The 12,497-nt window shown below is 39.2% G+C and overlaps 1 protein-coding gene across 9 annotated transcripts in view; it reads right to left on the bottom strand.

The window, feature by feature from the left end:
* The window catches only part of MFSD6 (major facilitator superfamily domain containing 6), a 48,946-nt gene that overhangs the window by 30,088 nt on the left and 6,361 nt on the right, over positions 1-12,497 (bottom strand). For 3 of the 9 annotated variants that reach the window (XM_037396879.1, XM_037396888.1, XM_037396889.1), the window contains exon 1: positions 70-113. The gene's annotated coding sequence lies outside the window, so the exon portion shown is untranslated. Of the gene's footprint in view, positions 1-69; positions 114-539; positions 596-1,868; positions 1,887-5,590; positions 5,653-7,694; positions 7,841-12,497 lie in introns of those variants that run through there. The other 6 variants (XM_037396886.1, XM_037396885.1, XM_037396883.1 and 3 more) reach the window with 5 other exon arrangements.

Below are 12,497 nucleotides of genomic sequence, written 5' to 3'. Positions count from 1 at the left end.
CTACCCCAGCAGGAAAGCAAGCCAGGAAGGAGGCAGGAGCCAAAAGCTGAATTTTGTAGGGGAGATGACCTGGGGCAGGAGAAGGCTTGTCCATCATCTGTCTCTGGAAGGATATTCAACACTCTTCATCTGTGAGAGGCTCCCCCGTGGCTAATTAAGCACAGAGAGAAACCACATCTGAGGCGGCCAGGAGTGCAGGCCTCCTTGTAATCTTGCCGAATTCAGAGACGGGCAACTATTGGCTCATATGGTGGGAGGTTTGTTACAAAATATTACTGTAATAAACCAGATGTCAGCTCCAACCAAAATTATTTAATCTTGATGGAGACTTTTTGGCAAATTGCTACACATGCTTTTAGGGAGAACATGCATTTCACTTCATTTCCAATCATTGTTTGTGAACTGAAAGGCAAAGGCTGGTCTTTGTATTTGCAGACTACATTTACCGGAGCCATAAAAGCACAGTCCTTCCCTAAACTCTGATAACTCAACATAGCCCACTGCACGCCAAGCATGCCCTGCAGCTTTGCCTGTACTACCTTGGCGCTGTGTTTTTGAGGATTCACACTCTGATCACTCCCCTTCTTTCTGCTTGCTTCTGAGGTGCCACAAGGACATTTCCTAAAAAACAATGCTCTCTGAATAGAGGAATTAAGACAAAATGTGTAACGCTTCTTTGCAGGCTGTTGCATAACCTGGTACGTGAACAAGAAGTTACAGTGGAGGACCAGAGTATAGAATATGACTAATATAGAGTCATTTACAACATTTTCTTTATGTATTTTTTAAAAATACATATATATTTTATACAGATATATTCTTTTATATATATATATATATATATATATATATGGTTTCTTACTGGTTTAAAAACCCAACCCAGTACCAACTGAGTGTGGTCACACAGCTCAGACTGGGGCCTGCTGCCTCCGCTCGGTAAGCACCGTGAGGCGAGCATCGCAAGAAGCCTTAGCCTCGTGTAGTAGTACTGCAACCTGACAAGCTGCTCCAGCACGGGCAGAACTGAACATAATAGGTCTCTGCGTGGTGGTTTCTTTCAGTGAGGCTCCGTGTAAAGATCTGGATTACAGCCTGTTAGAAATTATTACACTTGCTCAGAGAGTTGTTTCTCTGTTCTTTCAGCTATGAAAATGAGGATTAGCAAAAATGGAGAAACTGCTGCACTGCATACAAACTGTCCTCATGTACTTTTATCACAAAAGGCTATATATTTCTAGCCAAAACAGTGTTCAGAGAAAAGGAAGTGTAGTTGTAAGCTACTTAAAAGTACAAAGTTTTCTATTAAAAAAGTTGCTACTGTAAAACATTACAGAAAATAAAAAGCGGAGTCAGGTGTAAACTCCATCTAAATTAATGGAAAGATCTGTTTTTTCCAAGACCTCTGGTTCAAGCTCTGAATCACTGTAAAATGTGATATGCAAAGGTGATATACCAAACAACAATCTTCTTCTCTTAGATAATAGATAATGTAACACTAATAAATACGTACCTGACTACTGGATAGTAGAATATTCAGAAATAAGACTTGATAATATAAATATACTTCATACACATACATGGCATATAATAAACTGTAATATAAACCCGCACCTGGGTTAAACTTATCCATTAAATGGAAAGAATGCCTGTGGATTTCTGTGGGCTTTTGGTTCAATGCATATGGTACTTTATAAAGATTTTAATTGTGTCCCCTACACCACTTAACCACATATCGTGGTGAGAATACTTGCCAAAAATAGTTACAAATGCCTCAGTGCTTAAAAAAAAAAAAAAGGTCTAAATTGAAAAATAAAACCAAAGCAGTTTTATCTTTTAAAAGTAAAATAAACAAAATTACACGCAAATACCTGCTGCAACTGTACATTGATAACCGTAGTAGATTTTGCTTGAAAAGGACTCAGTAGTGTCAGTTGACTCGGTGACTTGTTCCTTAGCTTAGAGGAAAAATAAAGCAAATATAGCATAACACACAAAACTTTAACGGAAAAGATCTGGTAGATGATATATATGGTATATGCATCTTGTGCTTATGATATTTTCCAGGAATGGCAAAGGGAAAGTACCTGAGCCTCATCTTATGGAAATGGTTTCTATGAGCTTAAATTTTAATGTATAGAAAAACATCTTGGTTTCTTTCATAAGCTAGAGCTGTGCAAGCTGTACTTTGAAATCAAGATTTTCTGGTTGACACAAAGTATTCTGCTGTCCTTCGGTGGCTCTTAACACTGAGCCAAAAAAAAAAAAAAAAAAAAAAAAGAGAGTGAGAAAATCATTTACATTAGATTACAAAGATTAAGTTGAAAGTGAAATTTGTGCTGCTAAGACTTGCTCTAGAGTACAACGAAGACAACAGAAAAGCTTTCATTTCTATCAGACCTTTAATATATTGTGCATAACATGAACAAAACTACTTTTCCAGTCAGTTCTTTGCTAGGAGTGACACTGCATCAAGGCAACTATAGCGTTAGTTTGTTCCTCTTTAGGAAGCTCTTCATAACACAACAGTTCATATATATTCCAGTGTAAATATGGAAAGAAGTTAAATCATTACAAAGAACAAAGTGGCTTTTCCCTATTGTTTCAAAGACTAAAAGCAACTATAATAGCAGTAAGAGAAAAAATCCCTACAGAGGAACTGAGCAATAGTCACCCAGTGAATCAGCAAATCATACACAGCTGCAAGCAATGCTGATGGTAACTGAGGACAACATATTCACAGCCGGTAGGACAAGGAGCTCCCATTGCAGTGGTCTGTCTGGTTTGGCAGGGAAGTAGGGGATTCTCTTCCTCTGACTTTTAATCTAACGCTTTTAGAAGTATTGTATGCATTAGCAAAGAGAAGACAAAGCAATGCACAAACCCAAATACTAGTTACAGAAACTGTATTTACTGCCTGTGTATATATATGTACTTTTTCCTACTGGATAGCCACCCCCCCCAAGGATATTTGTGGTTTATGGTATCAGCTTATACAGTAATCAACCTTCCCTCACCCCAAGAACCTTTGAACCCACTGGCAGGTATCAAATGTGATGTGTGGTGACAGTCTCACAAATATTAAATTTCTGCAAGGTTGTGTGAATGTCAGTGGCTGGCAAAGAAAAGAAAGGCAAGACAGCGTCCCCCGGGGGAGGAAAGCCCATGGCACGAACTCCACAGCAGGCTCCCATTTGTCCAGTGAATCACTGTTCATGCCCCTGCAGCAGTGAAGTTACCCTGTGAAGAACTGGGGGTCAGGAAAGGGAATGGAGGAGGGAACTGGAAGGAAAGGAGAAGGGACAGCTGAGGCTTTTCAAGTGGTGGAAACAAGGCAGCAGATTGTAAAAGTGTAATACACAAAGCCACACGAAATCAAGCTTCGTTAGTTTTGCTGTCTGCAGGGCAAATTGGTTACGTTGGGCTGCTGCTAACGTTGATGCCATTGCATATGTGCAAAAACACGATGACCTTGACCCCGTCATAAACTCCACTGCTACAGACTGGAGAGTGTGCAAAGCCCCGCTGACTCTGTAGTGCGGGCAGGAATTAGAAGTAATTTATACAATTTAGCCACTGAACCTGCAATGAATTCTGCATCGGCCTGTCGTCACAGAGGGAGGGAAGCTTAACGGGCTGGAGCTTTGAGATGGATCTGCTTAGACCTTCTCTTATAGTGGGGTCCGCCAAAAAGACCAAACTTCTAACACTTAAACAAACAGCCCCCACATGCACACACATTTTATTCTAAATAAACCCTGGAAATGTTAAAATAAAAATACAAAATGAGTAGGACAAGTAGAATAGTTAAAAATATAACATATACACCTACCACCCCTGCCCACTATGTCCTGGCAGGATGGGTCCTTGCTTCCATGCTTGGCTTCAATAACACAAACGTATGCCTTCTGCACTGTATTCTGAGTATACTAAATAACTATTGAACCTAACATGTTTTTAATAACTGCAGGTATATGACTGAGGGACGGGAAACTGAGCAGTTCCTCTCTGATCCCTAGGAAGCTCCTATCTCTTCTGAAAGCAAGGGCTGAGCAAATCCTGGCATTCAAGCAAGACATTATTTTCTATCATTGTCCTTTACATCCACCAAAAAAACCTGCAAACAGGGTCAGATATCCCTGTTTCCCTAATTACAGGTCAATGACTTAAGTCAATAGGAATTTGAGTTCTCAGCTTTTGACTAAGTTAAGTTTCTGAGAATAGCTTTTAAAGGACATACAATACTACTACACAGCAAAATATTCCCTAACCAAACACATTTTAACTGAGGTTCATTATTGTACATATTGAAAGATTATTGAAGAAAATTACTTCTGATTTTACACAACATGATATATTCTTCTTTAATCCGAGGACTAGCTCTCACCATTTATATGGCTAAAAAATTTGGTGATAGCTCAAAGCAGTTTTTAACTCGTTTTTTTTTAATCAGATATAAGCACAGTCATATCAGCCTATCTCCCTGATTTAATTCAGGTCATCTACAATGTAGCTTTGTAAACCTAAACCAAGACTAAGACAGGCATTTTATTTAGTACATGCAAATGTGGTTTTTGATGAAAACTACCTGACAGAAGCAGTGAAATAATCGTTTGTACTGAGGGACACATTGCACCACATTCAGACTAAGGCTAGCTGCTGACTTCAGAGGCCTGACGTCTAACTCTCTCTACCGCTGAATTTGCCTCATTATAAATAGGAGCAGTAAATGTCACTTTTCATACAGAAGGGAGTCACAGTGCCTAGCCAAGCTATCTAACCTCTTTCCCCAGAAAGCAGACTGATCTTTTTTATTTTGTATTTCATTTCAGGACCTCCAGCATAACTGATGTGTTAATCTGTTTTAACTTCTTGGTGAATATGAAAACATCCAAGTGATACTGGTAGCTGAATTCAGTATCAAGCTGGATTTCGCACAGTCCTCCCCTCCCCCAGGTGTGAAAACAATGAGCAATTTACTGATACCCTTCTCAGATTCTCGAGGTGATACTCCTCACTGTAAAGAACAAAGGACCTTAGTACTTAAGTGTCAGTAGGAGGGCTGCTATAGACTTCAGTTACATCGAGATTCAAAGTAGTATCTCTGATCAAAAACGATGATGAATTAAATAGAAACTTTCTAGACAGAAGCACTCATCTATTTCAAATGTGTTTAAGATGGGTAAAGTATGTTGTTGGTCATGCCATGGAATAGTAATAGCAGCTTTAATGTTCTCTCATAATAATAGATAATAAATTAATGTTTCCATTTTTGTATTAAAATTTCTGGCTGCAAATAAAAATCCTTAGTACCGTATATGAAGTGTTTTAGATGTTTTCTTTTCAGGGCTATTAGTACAACATGAAAGAAAGACCTCATGTAATGGCACCGATTGTTTCAGAAATATTGTACACAGCTATTCACCTGTTTCCTACAATATCCCGACAATCACAATGTATTTAAGATGGGACTTAACGTACTGTAGTATTCTCATTTGAAGGCTTCAGAACCTCTGTTTATTTCAGAGACTGAAACTGAAGATAAAAATAAGACAAACAAAATCTCAGAAGCTATTAATAGTTCCATACTTACCGAGATCATTAAAAAATTCATTGGATTCCTCCCCAACAATGTTTCTCTTCCAAACCTGGAAACTAAATTGTTGACAGTGAACAAAAACAACATATGTTTAGTTTTCAACAGAATGTTAATTTAGGTTTGAAGAACCTGATTTCTGCAGTGTGTATTGGTCTAAACTTCTATTAAAACCAATGACAGTCAGAGATTCATTTCAAGCAAAGACCAGGTCCTACATTAGCGGTATGACATTGTAATTGGCAAAGACTGAGAATTTATAACTTGTGTCAAGCTAGTTGTCGTGATACAGCTACTGTTTCAGGAAGCAGCTTCTCTTCAGAACAGAAACACAAAGAAAGTTTGTCCTTTCTGTTTAATGTCTTATTTTACCTACAGTCACCAAATCATCTTTTTCACAGTCTAACACAGGGGCCCTCAAACTTTTTAACCAGGGGGCCGGCGCGGCTGCAGTGGCAGGCAGTCATCTGCGGCTGCTTGGTTTCCCCCCCCCAACCCCCGGGGGGTGTGTGTCTGTAAATACTGGGGGCTGGATTGAGGACCCTGGGGGGCCGTATCCGGCCCGCGGGCCGTAGTTTGAGGACCCCTGGTCTAACAGATAGTTGGAAGATGAGAAAATGGACCTCAGCTGTATGTATATGGCTGGAGGAGTAATAACACCCCTAGGTATCAGGTTTCCATGCAGGACAACTGCTTCCAACGTCTGTTTGGAAGCATCAGCAGGATCTAAATGACCTTACAAAGGGAGTACTCAAACGGAAAGAAAGGGATATTAGACTGTTTCCCAGTTTTAATTTTTTTCACCGCCTTGTTGGACAAGGACAAGGTTTCAACCATATGCTGACACTTTGCTAAAGTTAAGGCGTTCTGGAGGCGAAGTGGGAAAAGGGAGCAAACTTGATGAATGCTACCAATTCAGAGTACACGAGTACTGCCAGAAGAATTACAGTGTAGAAGGTGCACATTCTAATTTAGTGGCTCTACAGTGTCTAAAAAGAGTAATTGCCTCTTGTGTTTCAGCTTCACAGTAAGGAACAGCAAGGTGCCGCCTTCTCACGTCACTGAACTGTGAGCTCCCAGAGACGGGGCTGGACGTCATTCTGTGCTTGGCACTGTGACCGAAAGCACCACCTGATTCCACCTGGCTGTTCCTCACTGCTGCACAAGGAGCACAGGTTCCTCTGCTGTGGTTAATAAAGCATTTCACACTGAGTACTTGCACTGTCGGAGACAGCTGAAATCTCAATCCACATCTACGTTTTTCAGCTAACCTTTTACAGTATTTCCATTCTCTTTGTCTCTTACAGATTGTGATCTATTTATAACAGCTCAGCTATTTCTAAACCTCAAGCAGACAGAAAATTGATGTGTCATTGTAAGGATATGCCTTTGAAATGGTTGGATGGGAAAAGAAAAAAAAAAACAACACAGGAAGGTGACAAAAAGTCTTTGTCTATGTAACAGTATTAACATTTCTTACCTTTTTTCTATGCCACTTCTCACAACTTCCTAAATCAGCACATCAACTGTGAATTCTAACTACCTATGCTTTTTGAAGTAATTTACTAATTCCTTTTCTTCTTTCTCCTCTCTTCTGCCTGTTCTATTAATGGTTGAGAAAAGGTCTGCTGCCTGCAGGGTTGGACAGTTCTATCTGCTTTTAGGATGTACAACCTAGCTCCCTGAGGATTTCTTATATTGCTACAGTGTGTTGTTAACTGTTTATTACCAGAAGGTTCAAAACTGTCAAAGTACTTACGGGGGGGTGGGGTGGGGAAGAAAGATTGTAAGTGCAAAACCAATTGCAAAGTAAGAAAGAATTCTATTTTAGCATAATATATGGATTTTTTTTTTTCACACAGAGACATTCAGACATAGATCCCATATGAATTATAGGAAAAAAATCAATATGGTCTCCTCATTTTGAAAAGAATATATTAGAGTTGGAAAAGGTTCAGAGAAGGATGCTCAAAAGTTTGGAATGACTTCTCTGCCTGGAACAGCTGAGTAGCCTAGTATTCACCAGTCAGGAAAAGAGGCAACTTAGCAGGGATAGAGCAGATTTAGTAAGTCATGAATTGGAGAAAGAAGTTTGATTTACCCTTTCTTCTCCTGCATGGATTAAGGAACATCAAACGAAGCTAGTAGGAGACATGTCCAAAGCTTGCAAAGATATTGCAGATGCTAAAAGTTTGTCAGGTTCCAGGGGAGGCTGGACAAATGCATGGAAGAGAAATCCCCAGGTTCCTAGACAGAAAAAAAAAAAAAAAAAAGCAGCAATCCAACTCAGGAGCCCCCTGAGCTGAAAACAGAGTGTGAGCCATGTTTGCCTCGTTCATCCTGTTCTTACTTTTCCCCATGCAGCCCTTCAAGGCCATTTTTGGGAGATGGTATCCTGGGCTAGACAGTCCTTCAGTGTGACTCAGCATGGTTGCTTTTATGTCTTTTTGTTTCTAAGAGCTGTGATCTTCTGGGAAACAATTAAAAGAGATTAGAGCAACAATAAATCAATAGTCCTCACACATTTTGTACCACTGTTTGTTTTCCCTTCAGTTATTAAAAATATCATGCTTTCTTATAATTAAATGTTTCAAGCACTAGATCTGTTTTTGCAGATCACCTCTGGGCCACTGATGGTTTCATGGACCCTTGAGTTCCCTAGGCCACCATGTAATCAATTCTACTAACCCTCATGCTTCATCTTAGAGCTTATAGATATCCTGAGTTAGGAGGGCATTTTTCTTATTCTGCACAGCCATTCTAATGTACTTAAAACAGCAGCATTTCCTCTTCATGCAGGTCCATCAGTATGCAAGTGTGACAGAAGGAGAAGCCAGAGCAAGCTATCAGCAGCTGGGGGCACCTTCTTGACATCAGTCATATCTAAGTCAGAAAAGCGGCAGTCAGATGTTCCTTGTGTCTTCCATAACCTTGGCCACTGACAGCAGCAACAGCGGGAAATGTTAAGCAAAGCCTCAGGTCTCAGTTTTTTCTTTCTTTGTAGCACGCGTGCTGAATAATACCACTATGAAGTGTGCAAATACCATCAGCTCTGAACTGTAAGATTTTTTGTTATTCAGGTTGTAATGGAATAAAAAAGTTAAATACCCTGAACACTATGGAGGACAATTGCGAATCAGCCCTCCTGATGCCTATAAACCCTTCGGACAGCACCCTCAGAATTAAGACTTCTAATCTTGAAAATTCTCTGGTAAAGTGGGTTATTTATAATCTCCACTGGCAAAAATTAAAACGTATATGGACATAAGTGTACATGACACACTGGTCGCCTGTCTACCTTGTGTATCTCTATATTTAAGTCAATGCAGTGTCACTAAAACAGAAACCAGTAATTGGTTTACAAAACCTGTCTTGAGAGTACCCACCTTCACCTTTATTAGCTAGACAAAATGGGTAAACCTTTGGACTGAGCTGGGTGGGGGTGATCTGGCAAGAGCAGTGGCTGAACAAATATATGTGGTTTATACACAAAAGGCTCAAAAGGAGGAAATGGATATGGGAAGGGTGGCTACTAATTAACTCAGGCCTATCTGGGAAACGGAGACAGAAAGTGAACTGAACTACCATTTCAACCCTGTGGGGCTGAACTCTCATTTAGCTATTTACTGAGCTGAACCACTTTAAAAATATGACTGAGCTCTGTTTTTTTTTATGACATAGCTAAATACTGCCCACATTCTACATGTCAGATAGGTGTGAAAGAATAACACGGATCTACAAACAGTTCCCCTTCCTGGACAAGAAAGCTGAAGGTTACACAGTGTGGGTCACTGAAATCTTTGGCAAAAAGTTTCCAAGTATTTAAGACAAAGTGATGTCTTCCAGGGTGGATGTTTTCCTTCACCACCTAGAAATAACTACACATATTCCTGAGAGGTCTGCCTCTGGTTGTGACTATGCAGTGACAAAGTCACAATTCGTTGTTGCAGTCATTTTGTAGTGACTAATTATATTACCTACAAGCATTATGACTGTTTGAGTAACTAATAGAAGCAGATGAACAACTGTGAAACAGGGAGTTGACTGCTTGTACAAATACCCTACAACCTCCTGAAACTGCGTACTGGATGACCTGACAGAATATTGGGCTTTTTCCTTCTGTAAATACTAGGGATTTTTTTACTTAAAAAGTGGAGAAGGTGGGAAATTCTTAGACAGGTGGGTAATTTCCTCAGAAGAAAAGACAATTGAAATATTCCTGAGGAAAGAAGTGTGGCTAAGTGAGCGCATTTTAATATGGCATGGATTTGTTTGTCCTGTGCTAAAAAAAAATATAAATCCTCGCTTCCTTCTGTAGAGCTGGGTAACAGCTGATCAATGGCAGCATTACAGGCTTGCGTGTGAAGCAGTGGTTAGATTATTTGTTTAGAAAGAAAAAGCATGCATCCCTTCTAACATATGTAGAAGATATCCTGATTGGATATCTATTTATAACAGTTTACAGAACAGCTTTTCTTTTCTTTCCTAAAGAAGTGGAAAATATATTCCGTGTGTTGATTTCTAAAGCAACACAGAAATTCCAGTCACGTGGTATCTGAATCCTCTTCCTCTGGATCCCATAATCCTGGGTCATTGTGCTATGTGTATTTTCTAGTATGTGCACTGCAAACATACATATAAACTACACTTACACTTTAGCTCAATAATAGGATCTATCTTCTATGCAATGACAAGATGCTATTTGTTATCAACAGCGTATAGCATCTTACTATTTCATCTCTAAAGTTAATGTTGGTATTACAACAAGATGGTAAAAGTTAGTTACTTTACAGTAACTTTAAAGAACTAAAGCAGAACAGTGAAAAAGCTACAAACTTATTTCTCAAGGTCTGCCTCTTCTGACTACTTGGACTACGTTGAAAACCGTATGTTGCTATTGTAATTAAGATGTCAGCCAGCTGTACCTGCAAAATTCAGCTCTTACTAGGAAGTAACTAGTCGATGGTGAATTTTCCAAAAGGCTTAAAAATCTACAGGGATGCAAGTGGTGGTACAGCAAAAGGAATGCACAGGCCAAATGTGTTTCATGATTCTCCTACTCAGTCATGGGGAAAAAAAAGGTTTCCACTAACACTTCAGATTGAAAATGATTTTTTTTTTTAACATAACGTCTCTGCTTTCTTACAAAATTTGTAAACTATTATAAACCAAACAAAAGATGTTTCTACTTGGTGCTGTCCAGAACTTTCTCATCTTTAATTTTTTTTAGGCTACAAATGTCAATAAAATCACTTTTCAAAGTATTTTAAATTTATGAAACAACGTCCCAGGCTAATTCTACATGGTGCTATGTCTCCTAGGCAGAAGCACACCCTTTAATTCAAGCAACAGATTTGTGTGCTTTAATATCTTGGCAGGTCCCAGATTGAAACCCTGCTGTTAAGCCCTGCAGCTAACCATACAATAAAGCACCTTCTCACTCCTAGAGCCTGAAGAAGTGCTCTTAGCAACAGTTCTACAAGGTAGTGCCTGCATTTTTCTTGGCAGACAGAGGTGTGTCAAAGTATGACTAAATCACACTGAGTTGCATGTTATTTCTGAAATAATTATATATTCCCATATACTATGCTTAGCTGCATGAACCTCTGTGCCAGCTTGTTCTCGCAGAAACAGAGAGTGAGCAAGAGAGGAGGGACTGTCCAGCTCCAGACAGGAGAACCAGTGGCACCATGAAATCCACAGGGCAGACAGATGACTGAGGTTACAGAGAGGAAGTAAAGATACTAGAGACCATGTATTTCCTTGAGATCAACTAAGATCTTTATTGTGCCCTGCCACAGCTGCCACTGCCTTACTTCGCTGAGTACTATGTCCCTGGGAACGGATATCCACTGAATGAGGGCTCTAGGAACCAAGTACTTTGACCCTGTCACTTCCATTGAATGTTTGTTTATGAACCAGGATGATCACATTTCTCAAAAAAACCCCAACAAACCAAACAAATGCTTTCCCTTCTGACTTGCTACACATCTTTTCCACTAGGTTAATCATTATACACAGAGCTGGTAAATTGAGTTGTATTGAAGCTAGCATTTGCTCATAATTGCCCTATATTGGAGGCTGGTAATTTACACTTAGAGAATATATCTGCAGCAATGAGTGATATATGCCTATTTTTTAATGGCTTAAAGGCCTCTATTTATTCTGCTGACCTAATTTTTCCCCTCATTTTTAAATTCTCTAATCTGCTTTGCTGTCCTTTGCATCATTTCTGGCATTAAATGAGATATCTTTCCCCAGGCAATGTTCTTCAAAGGCATTATTTTATGAACAGTTTCAGTTGTACGCCAGAATTAAATACAATAGAAAGAAATTGTGAAAAATATTCTTAATATTGACTTTTAAAATCAAATGCAGACCTTTTCAAGCGAAAATTAATAGCTGTGGGAGGTGTCAGATGAGTAATGTGGAAAGGTTTGAATACACACACATCCATTTAATAAGATACTGACTGTCACGCTGTCAGCCAAACTGCCCTGCTGAAGAGCCTCACTTTAATTTAGAGCAACAAATTCTTAAAATAAACAGCTGAGGTGTTCTCTGCACTCATCAAATCCCTGGACTGTCAGAAAGCTACTAATTACCATCAAATGCTTTTGTGCTTAATTCACTGTGATTTTGACTGGAACAAAATGAGGTAACAAGGCATTCACTATGACCCCTGAGAAGGAAAGATTTGGTACCAGATGGTTTGAGTCAAAGCATGTGACATTCCAGCTGAACTACAGAAAAAACAGGGAAGCCAACAGGAATCTTACATACAAGACTGAGCTCCTAAAGTAGATTTTTAATGATTCTAAATGTTTGGGGGTTTTTTGGTTTTTTGTTTTGTTTTGTTTTTTGTTGTTTTTTTTTTTTTTTAAAAAACTGCTTCTTGAAAAGT

This window comes from Falco rusticolus, chromosome 8 (assembly GCF_015220075.1).
Source record: "Falco rusticolus isolate bFalRus1 chromosome 8, bFalRus1.pri, whole genome shotgun sequence".
Taxonomy (NCBI): domain Eukaryota; kingdom Metazoa; phylum Chordata; class Aves; order Falconiformes; family Falconidae; genus Falco; species Falco rusticolus.
The sequence above is the reverse complement of the archived record's forward strand: the minus strand, read 5'-3'. Positions and strand labels throughout refer to the sequence as shown.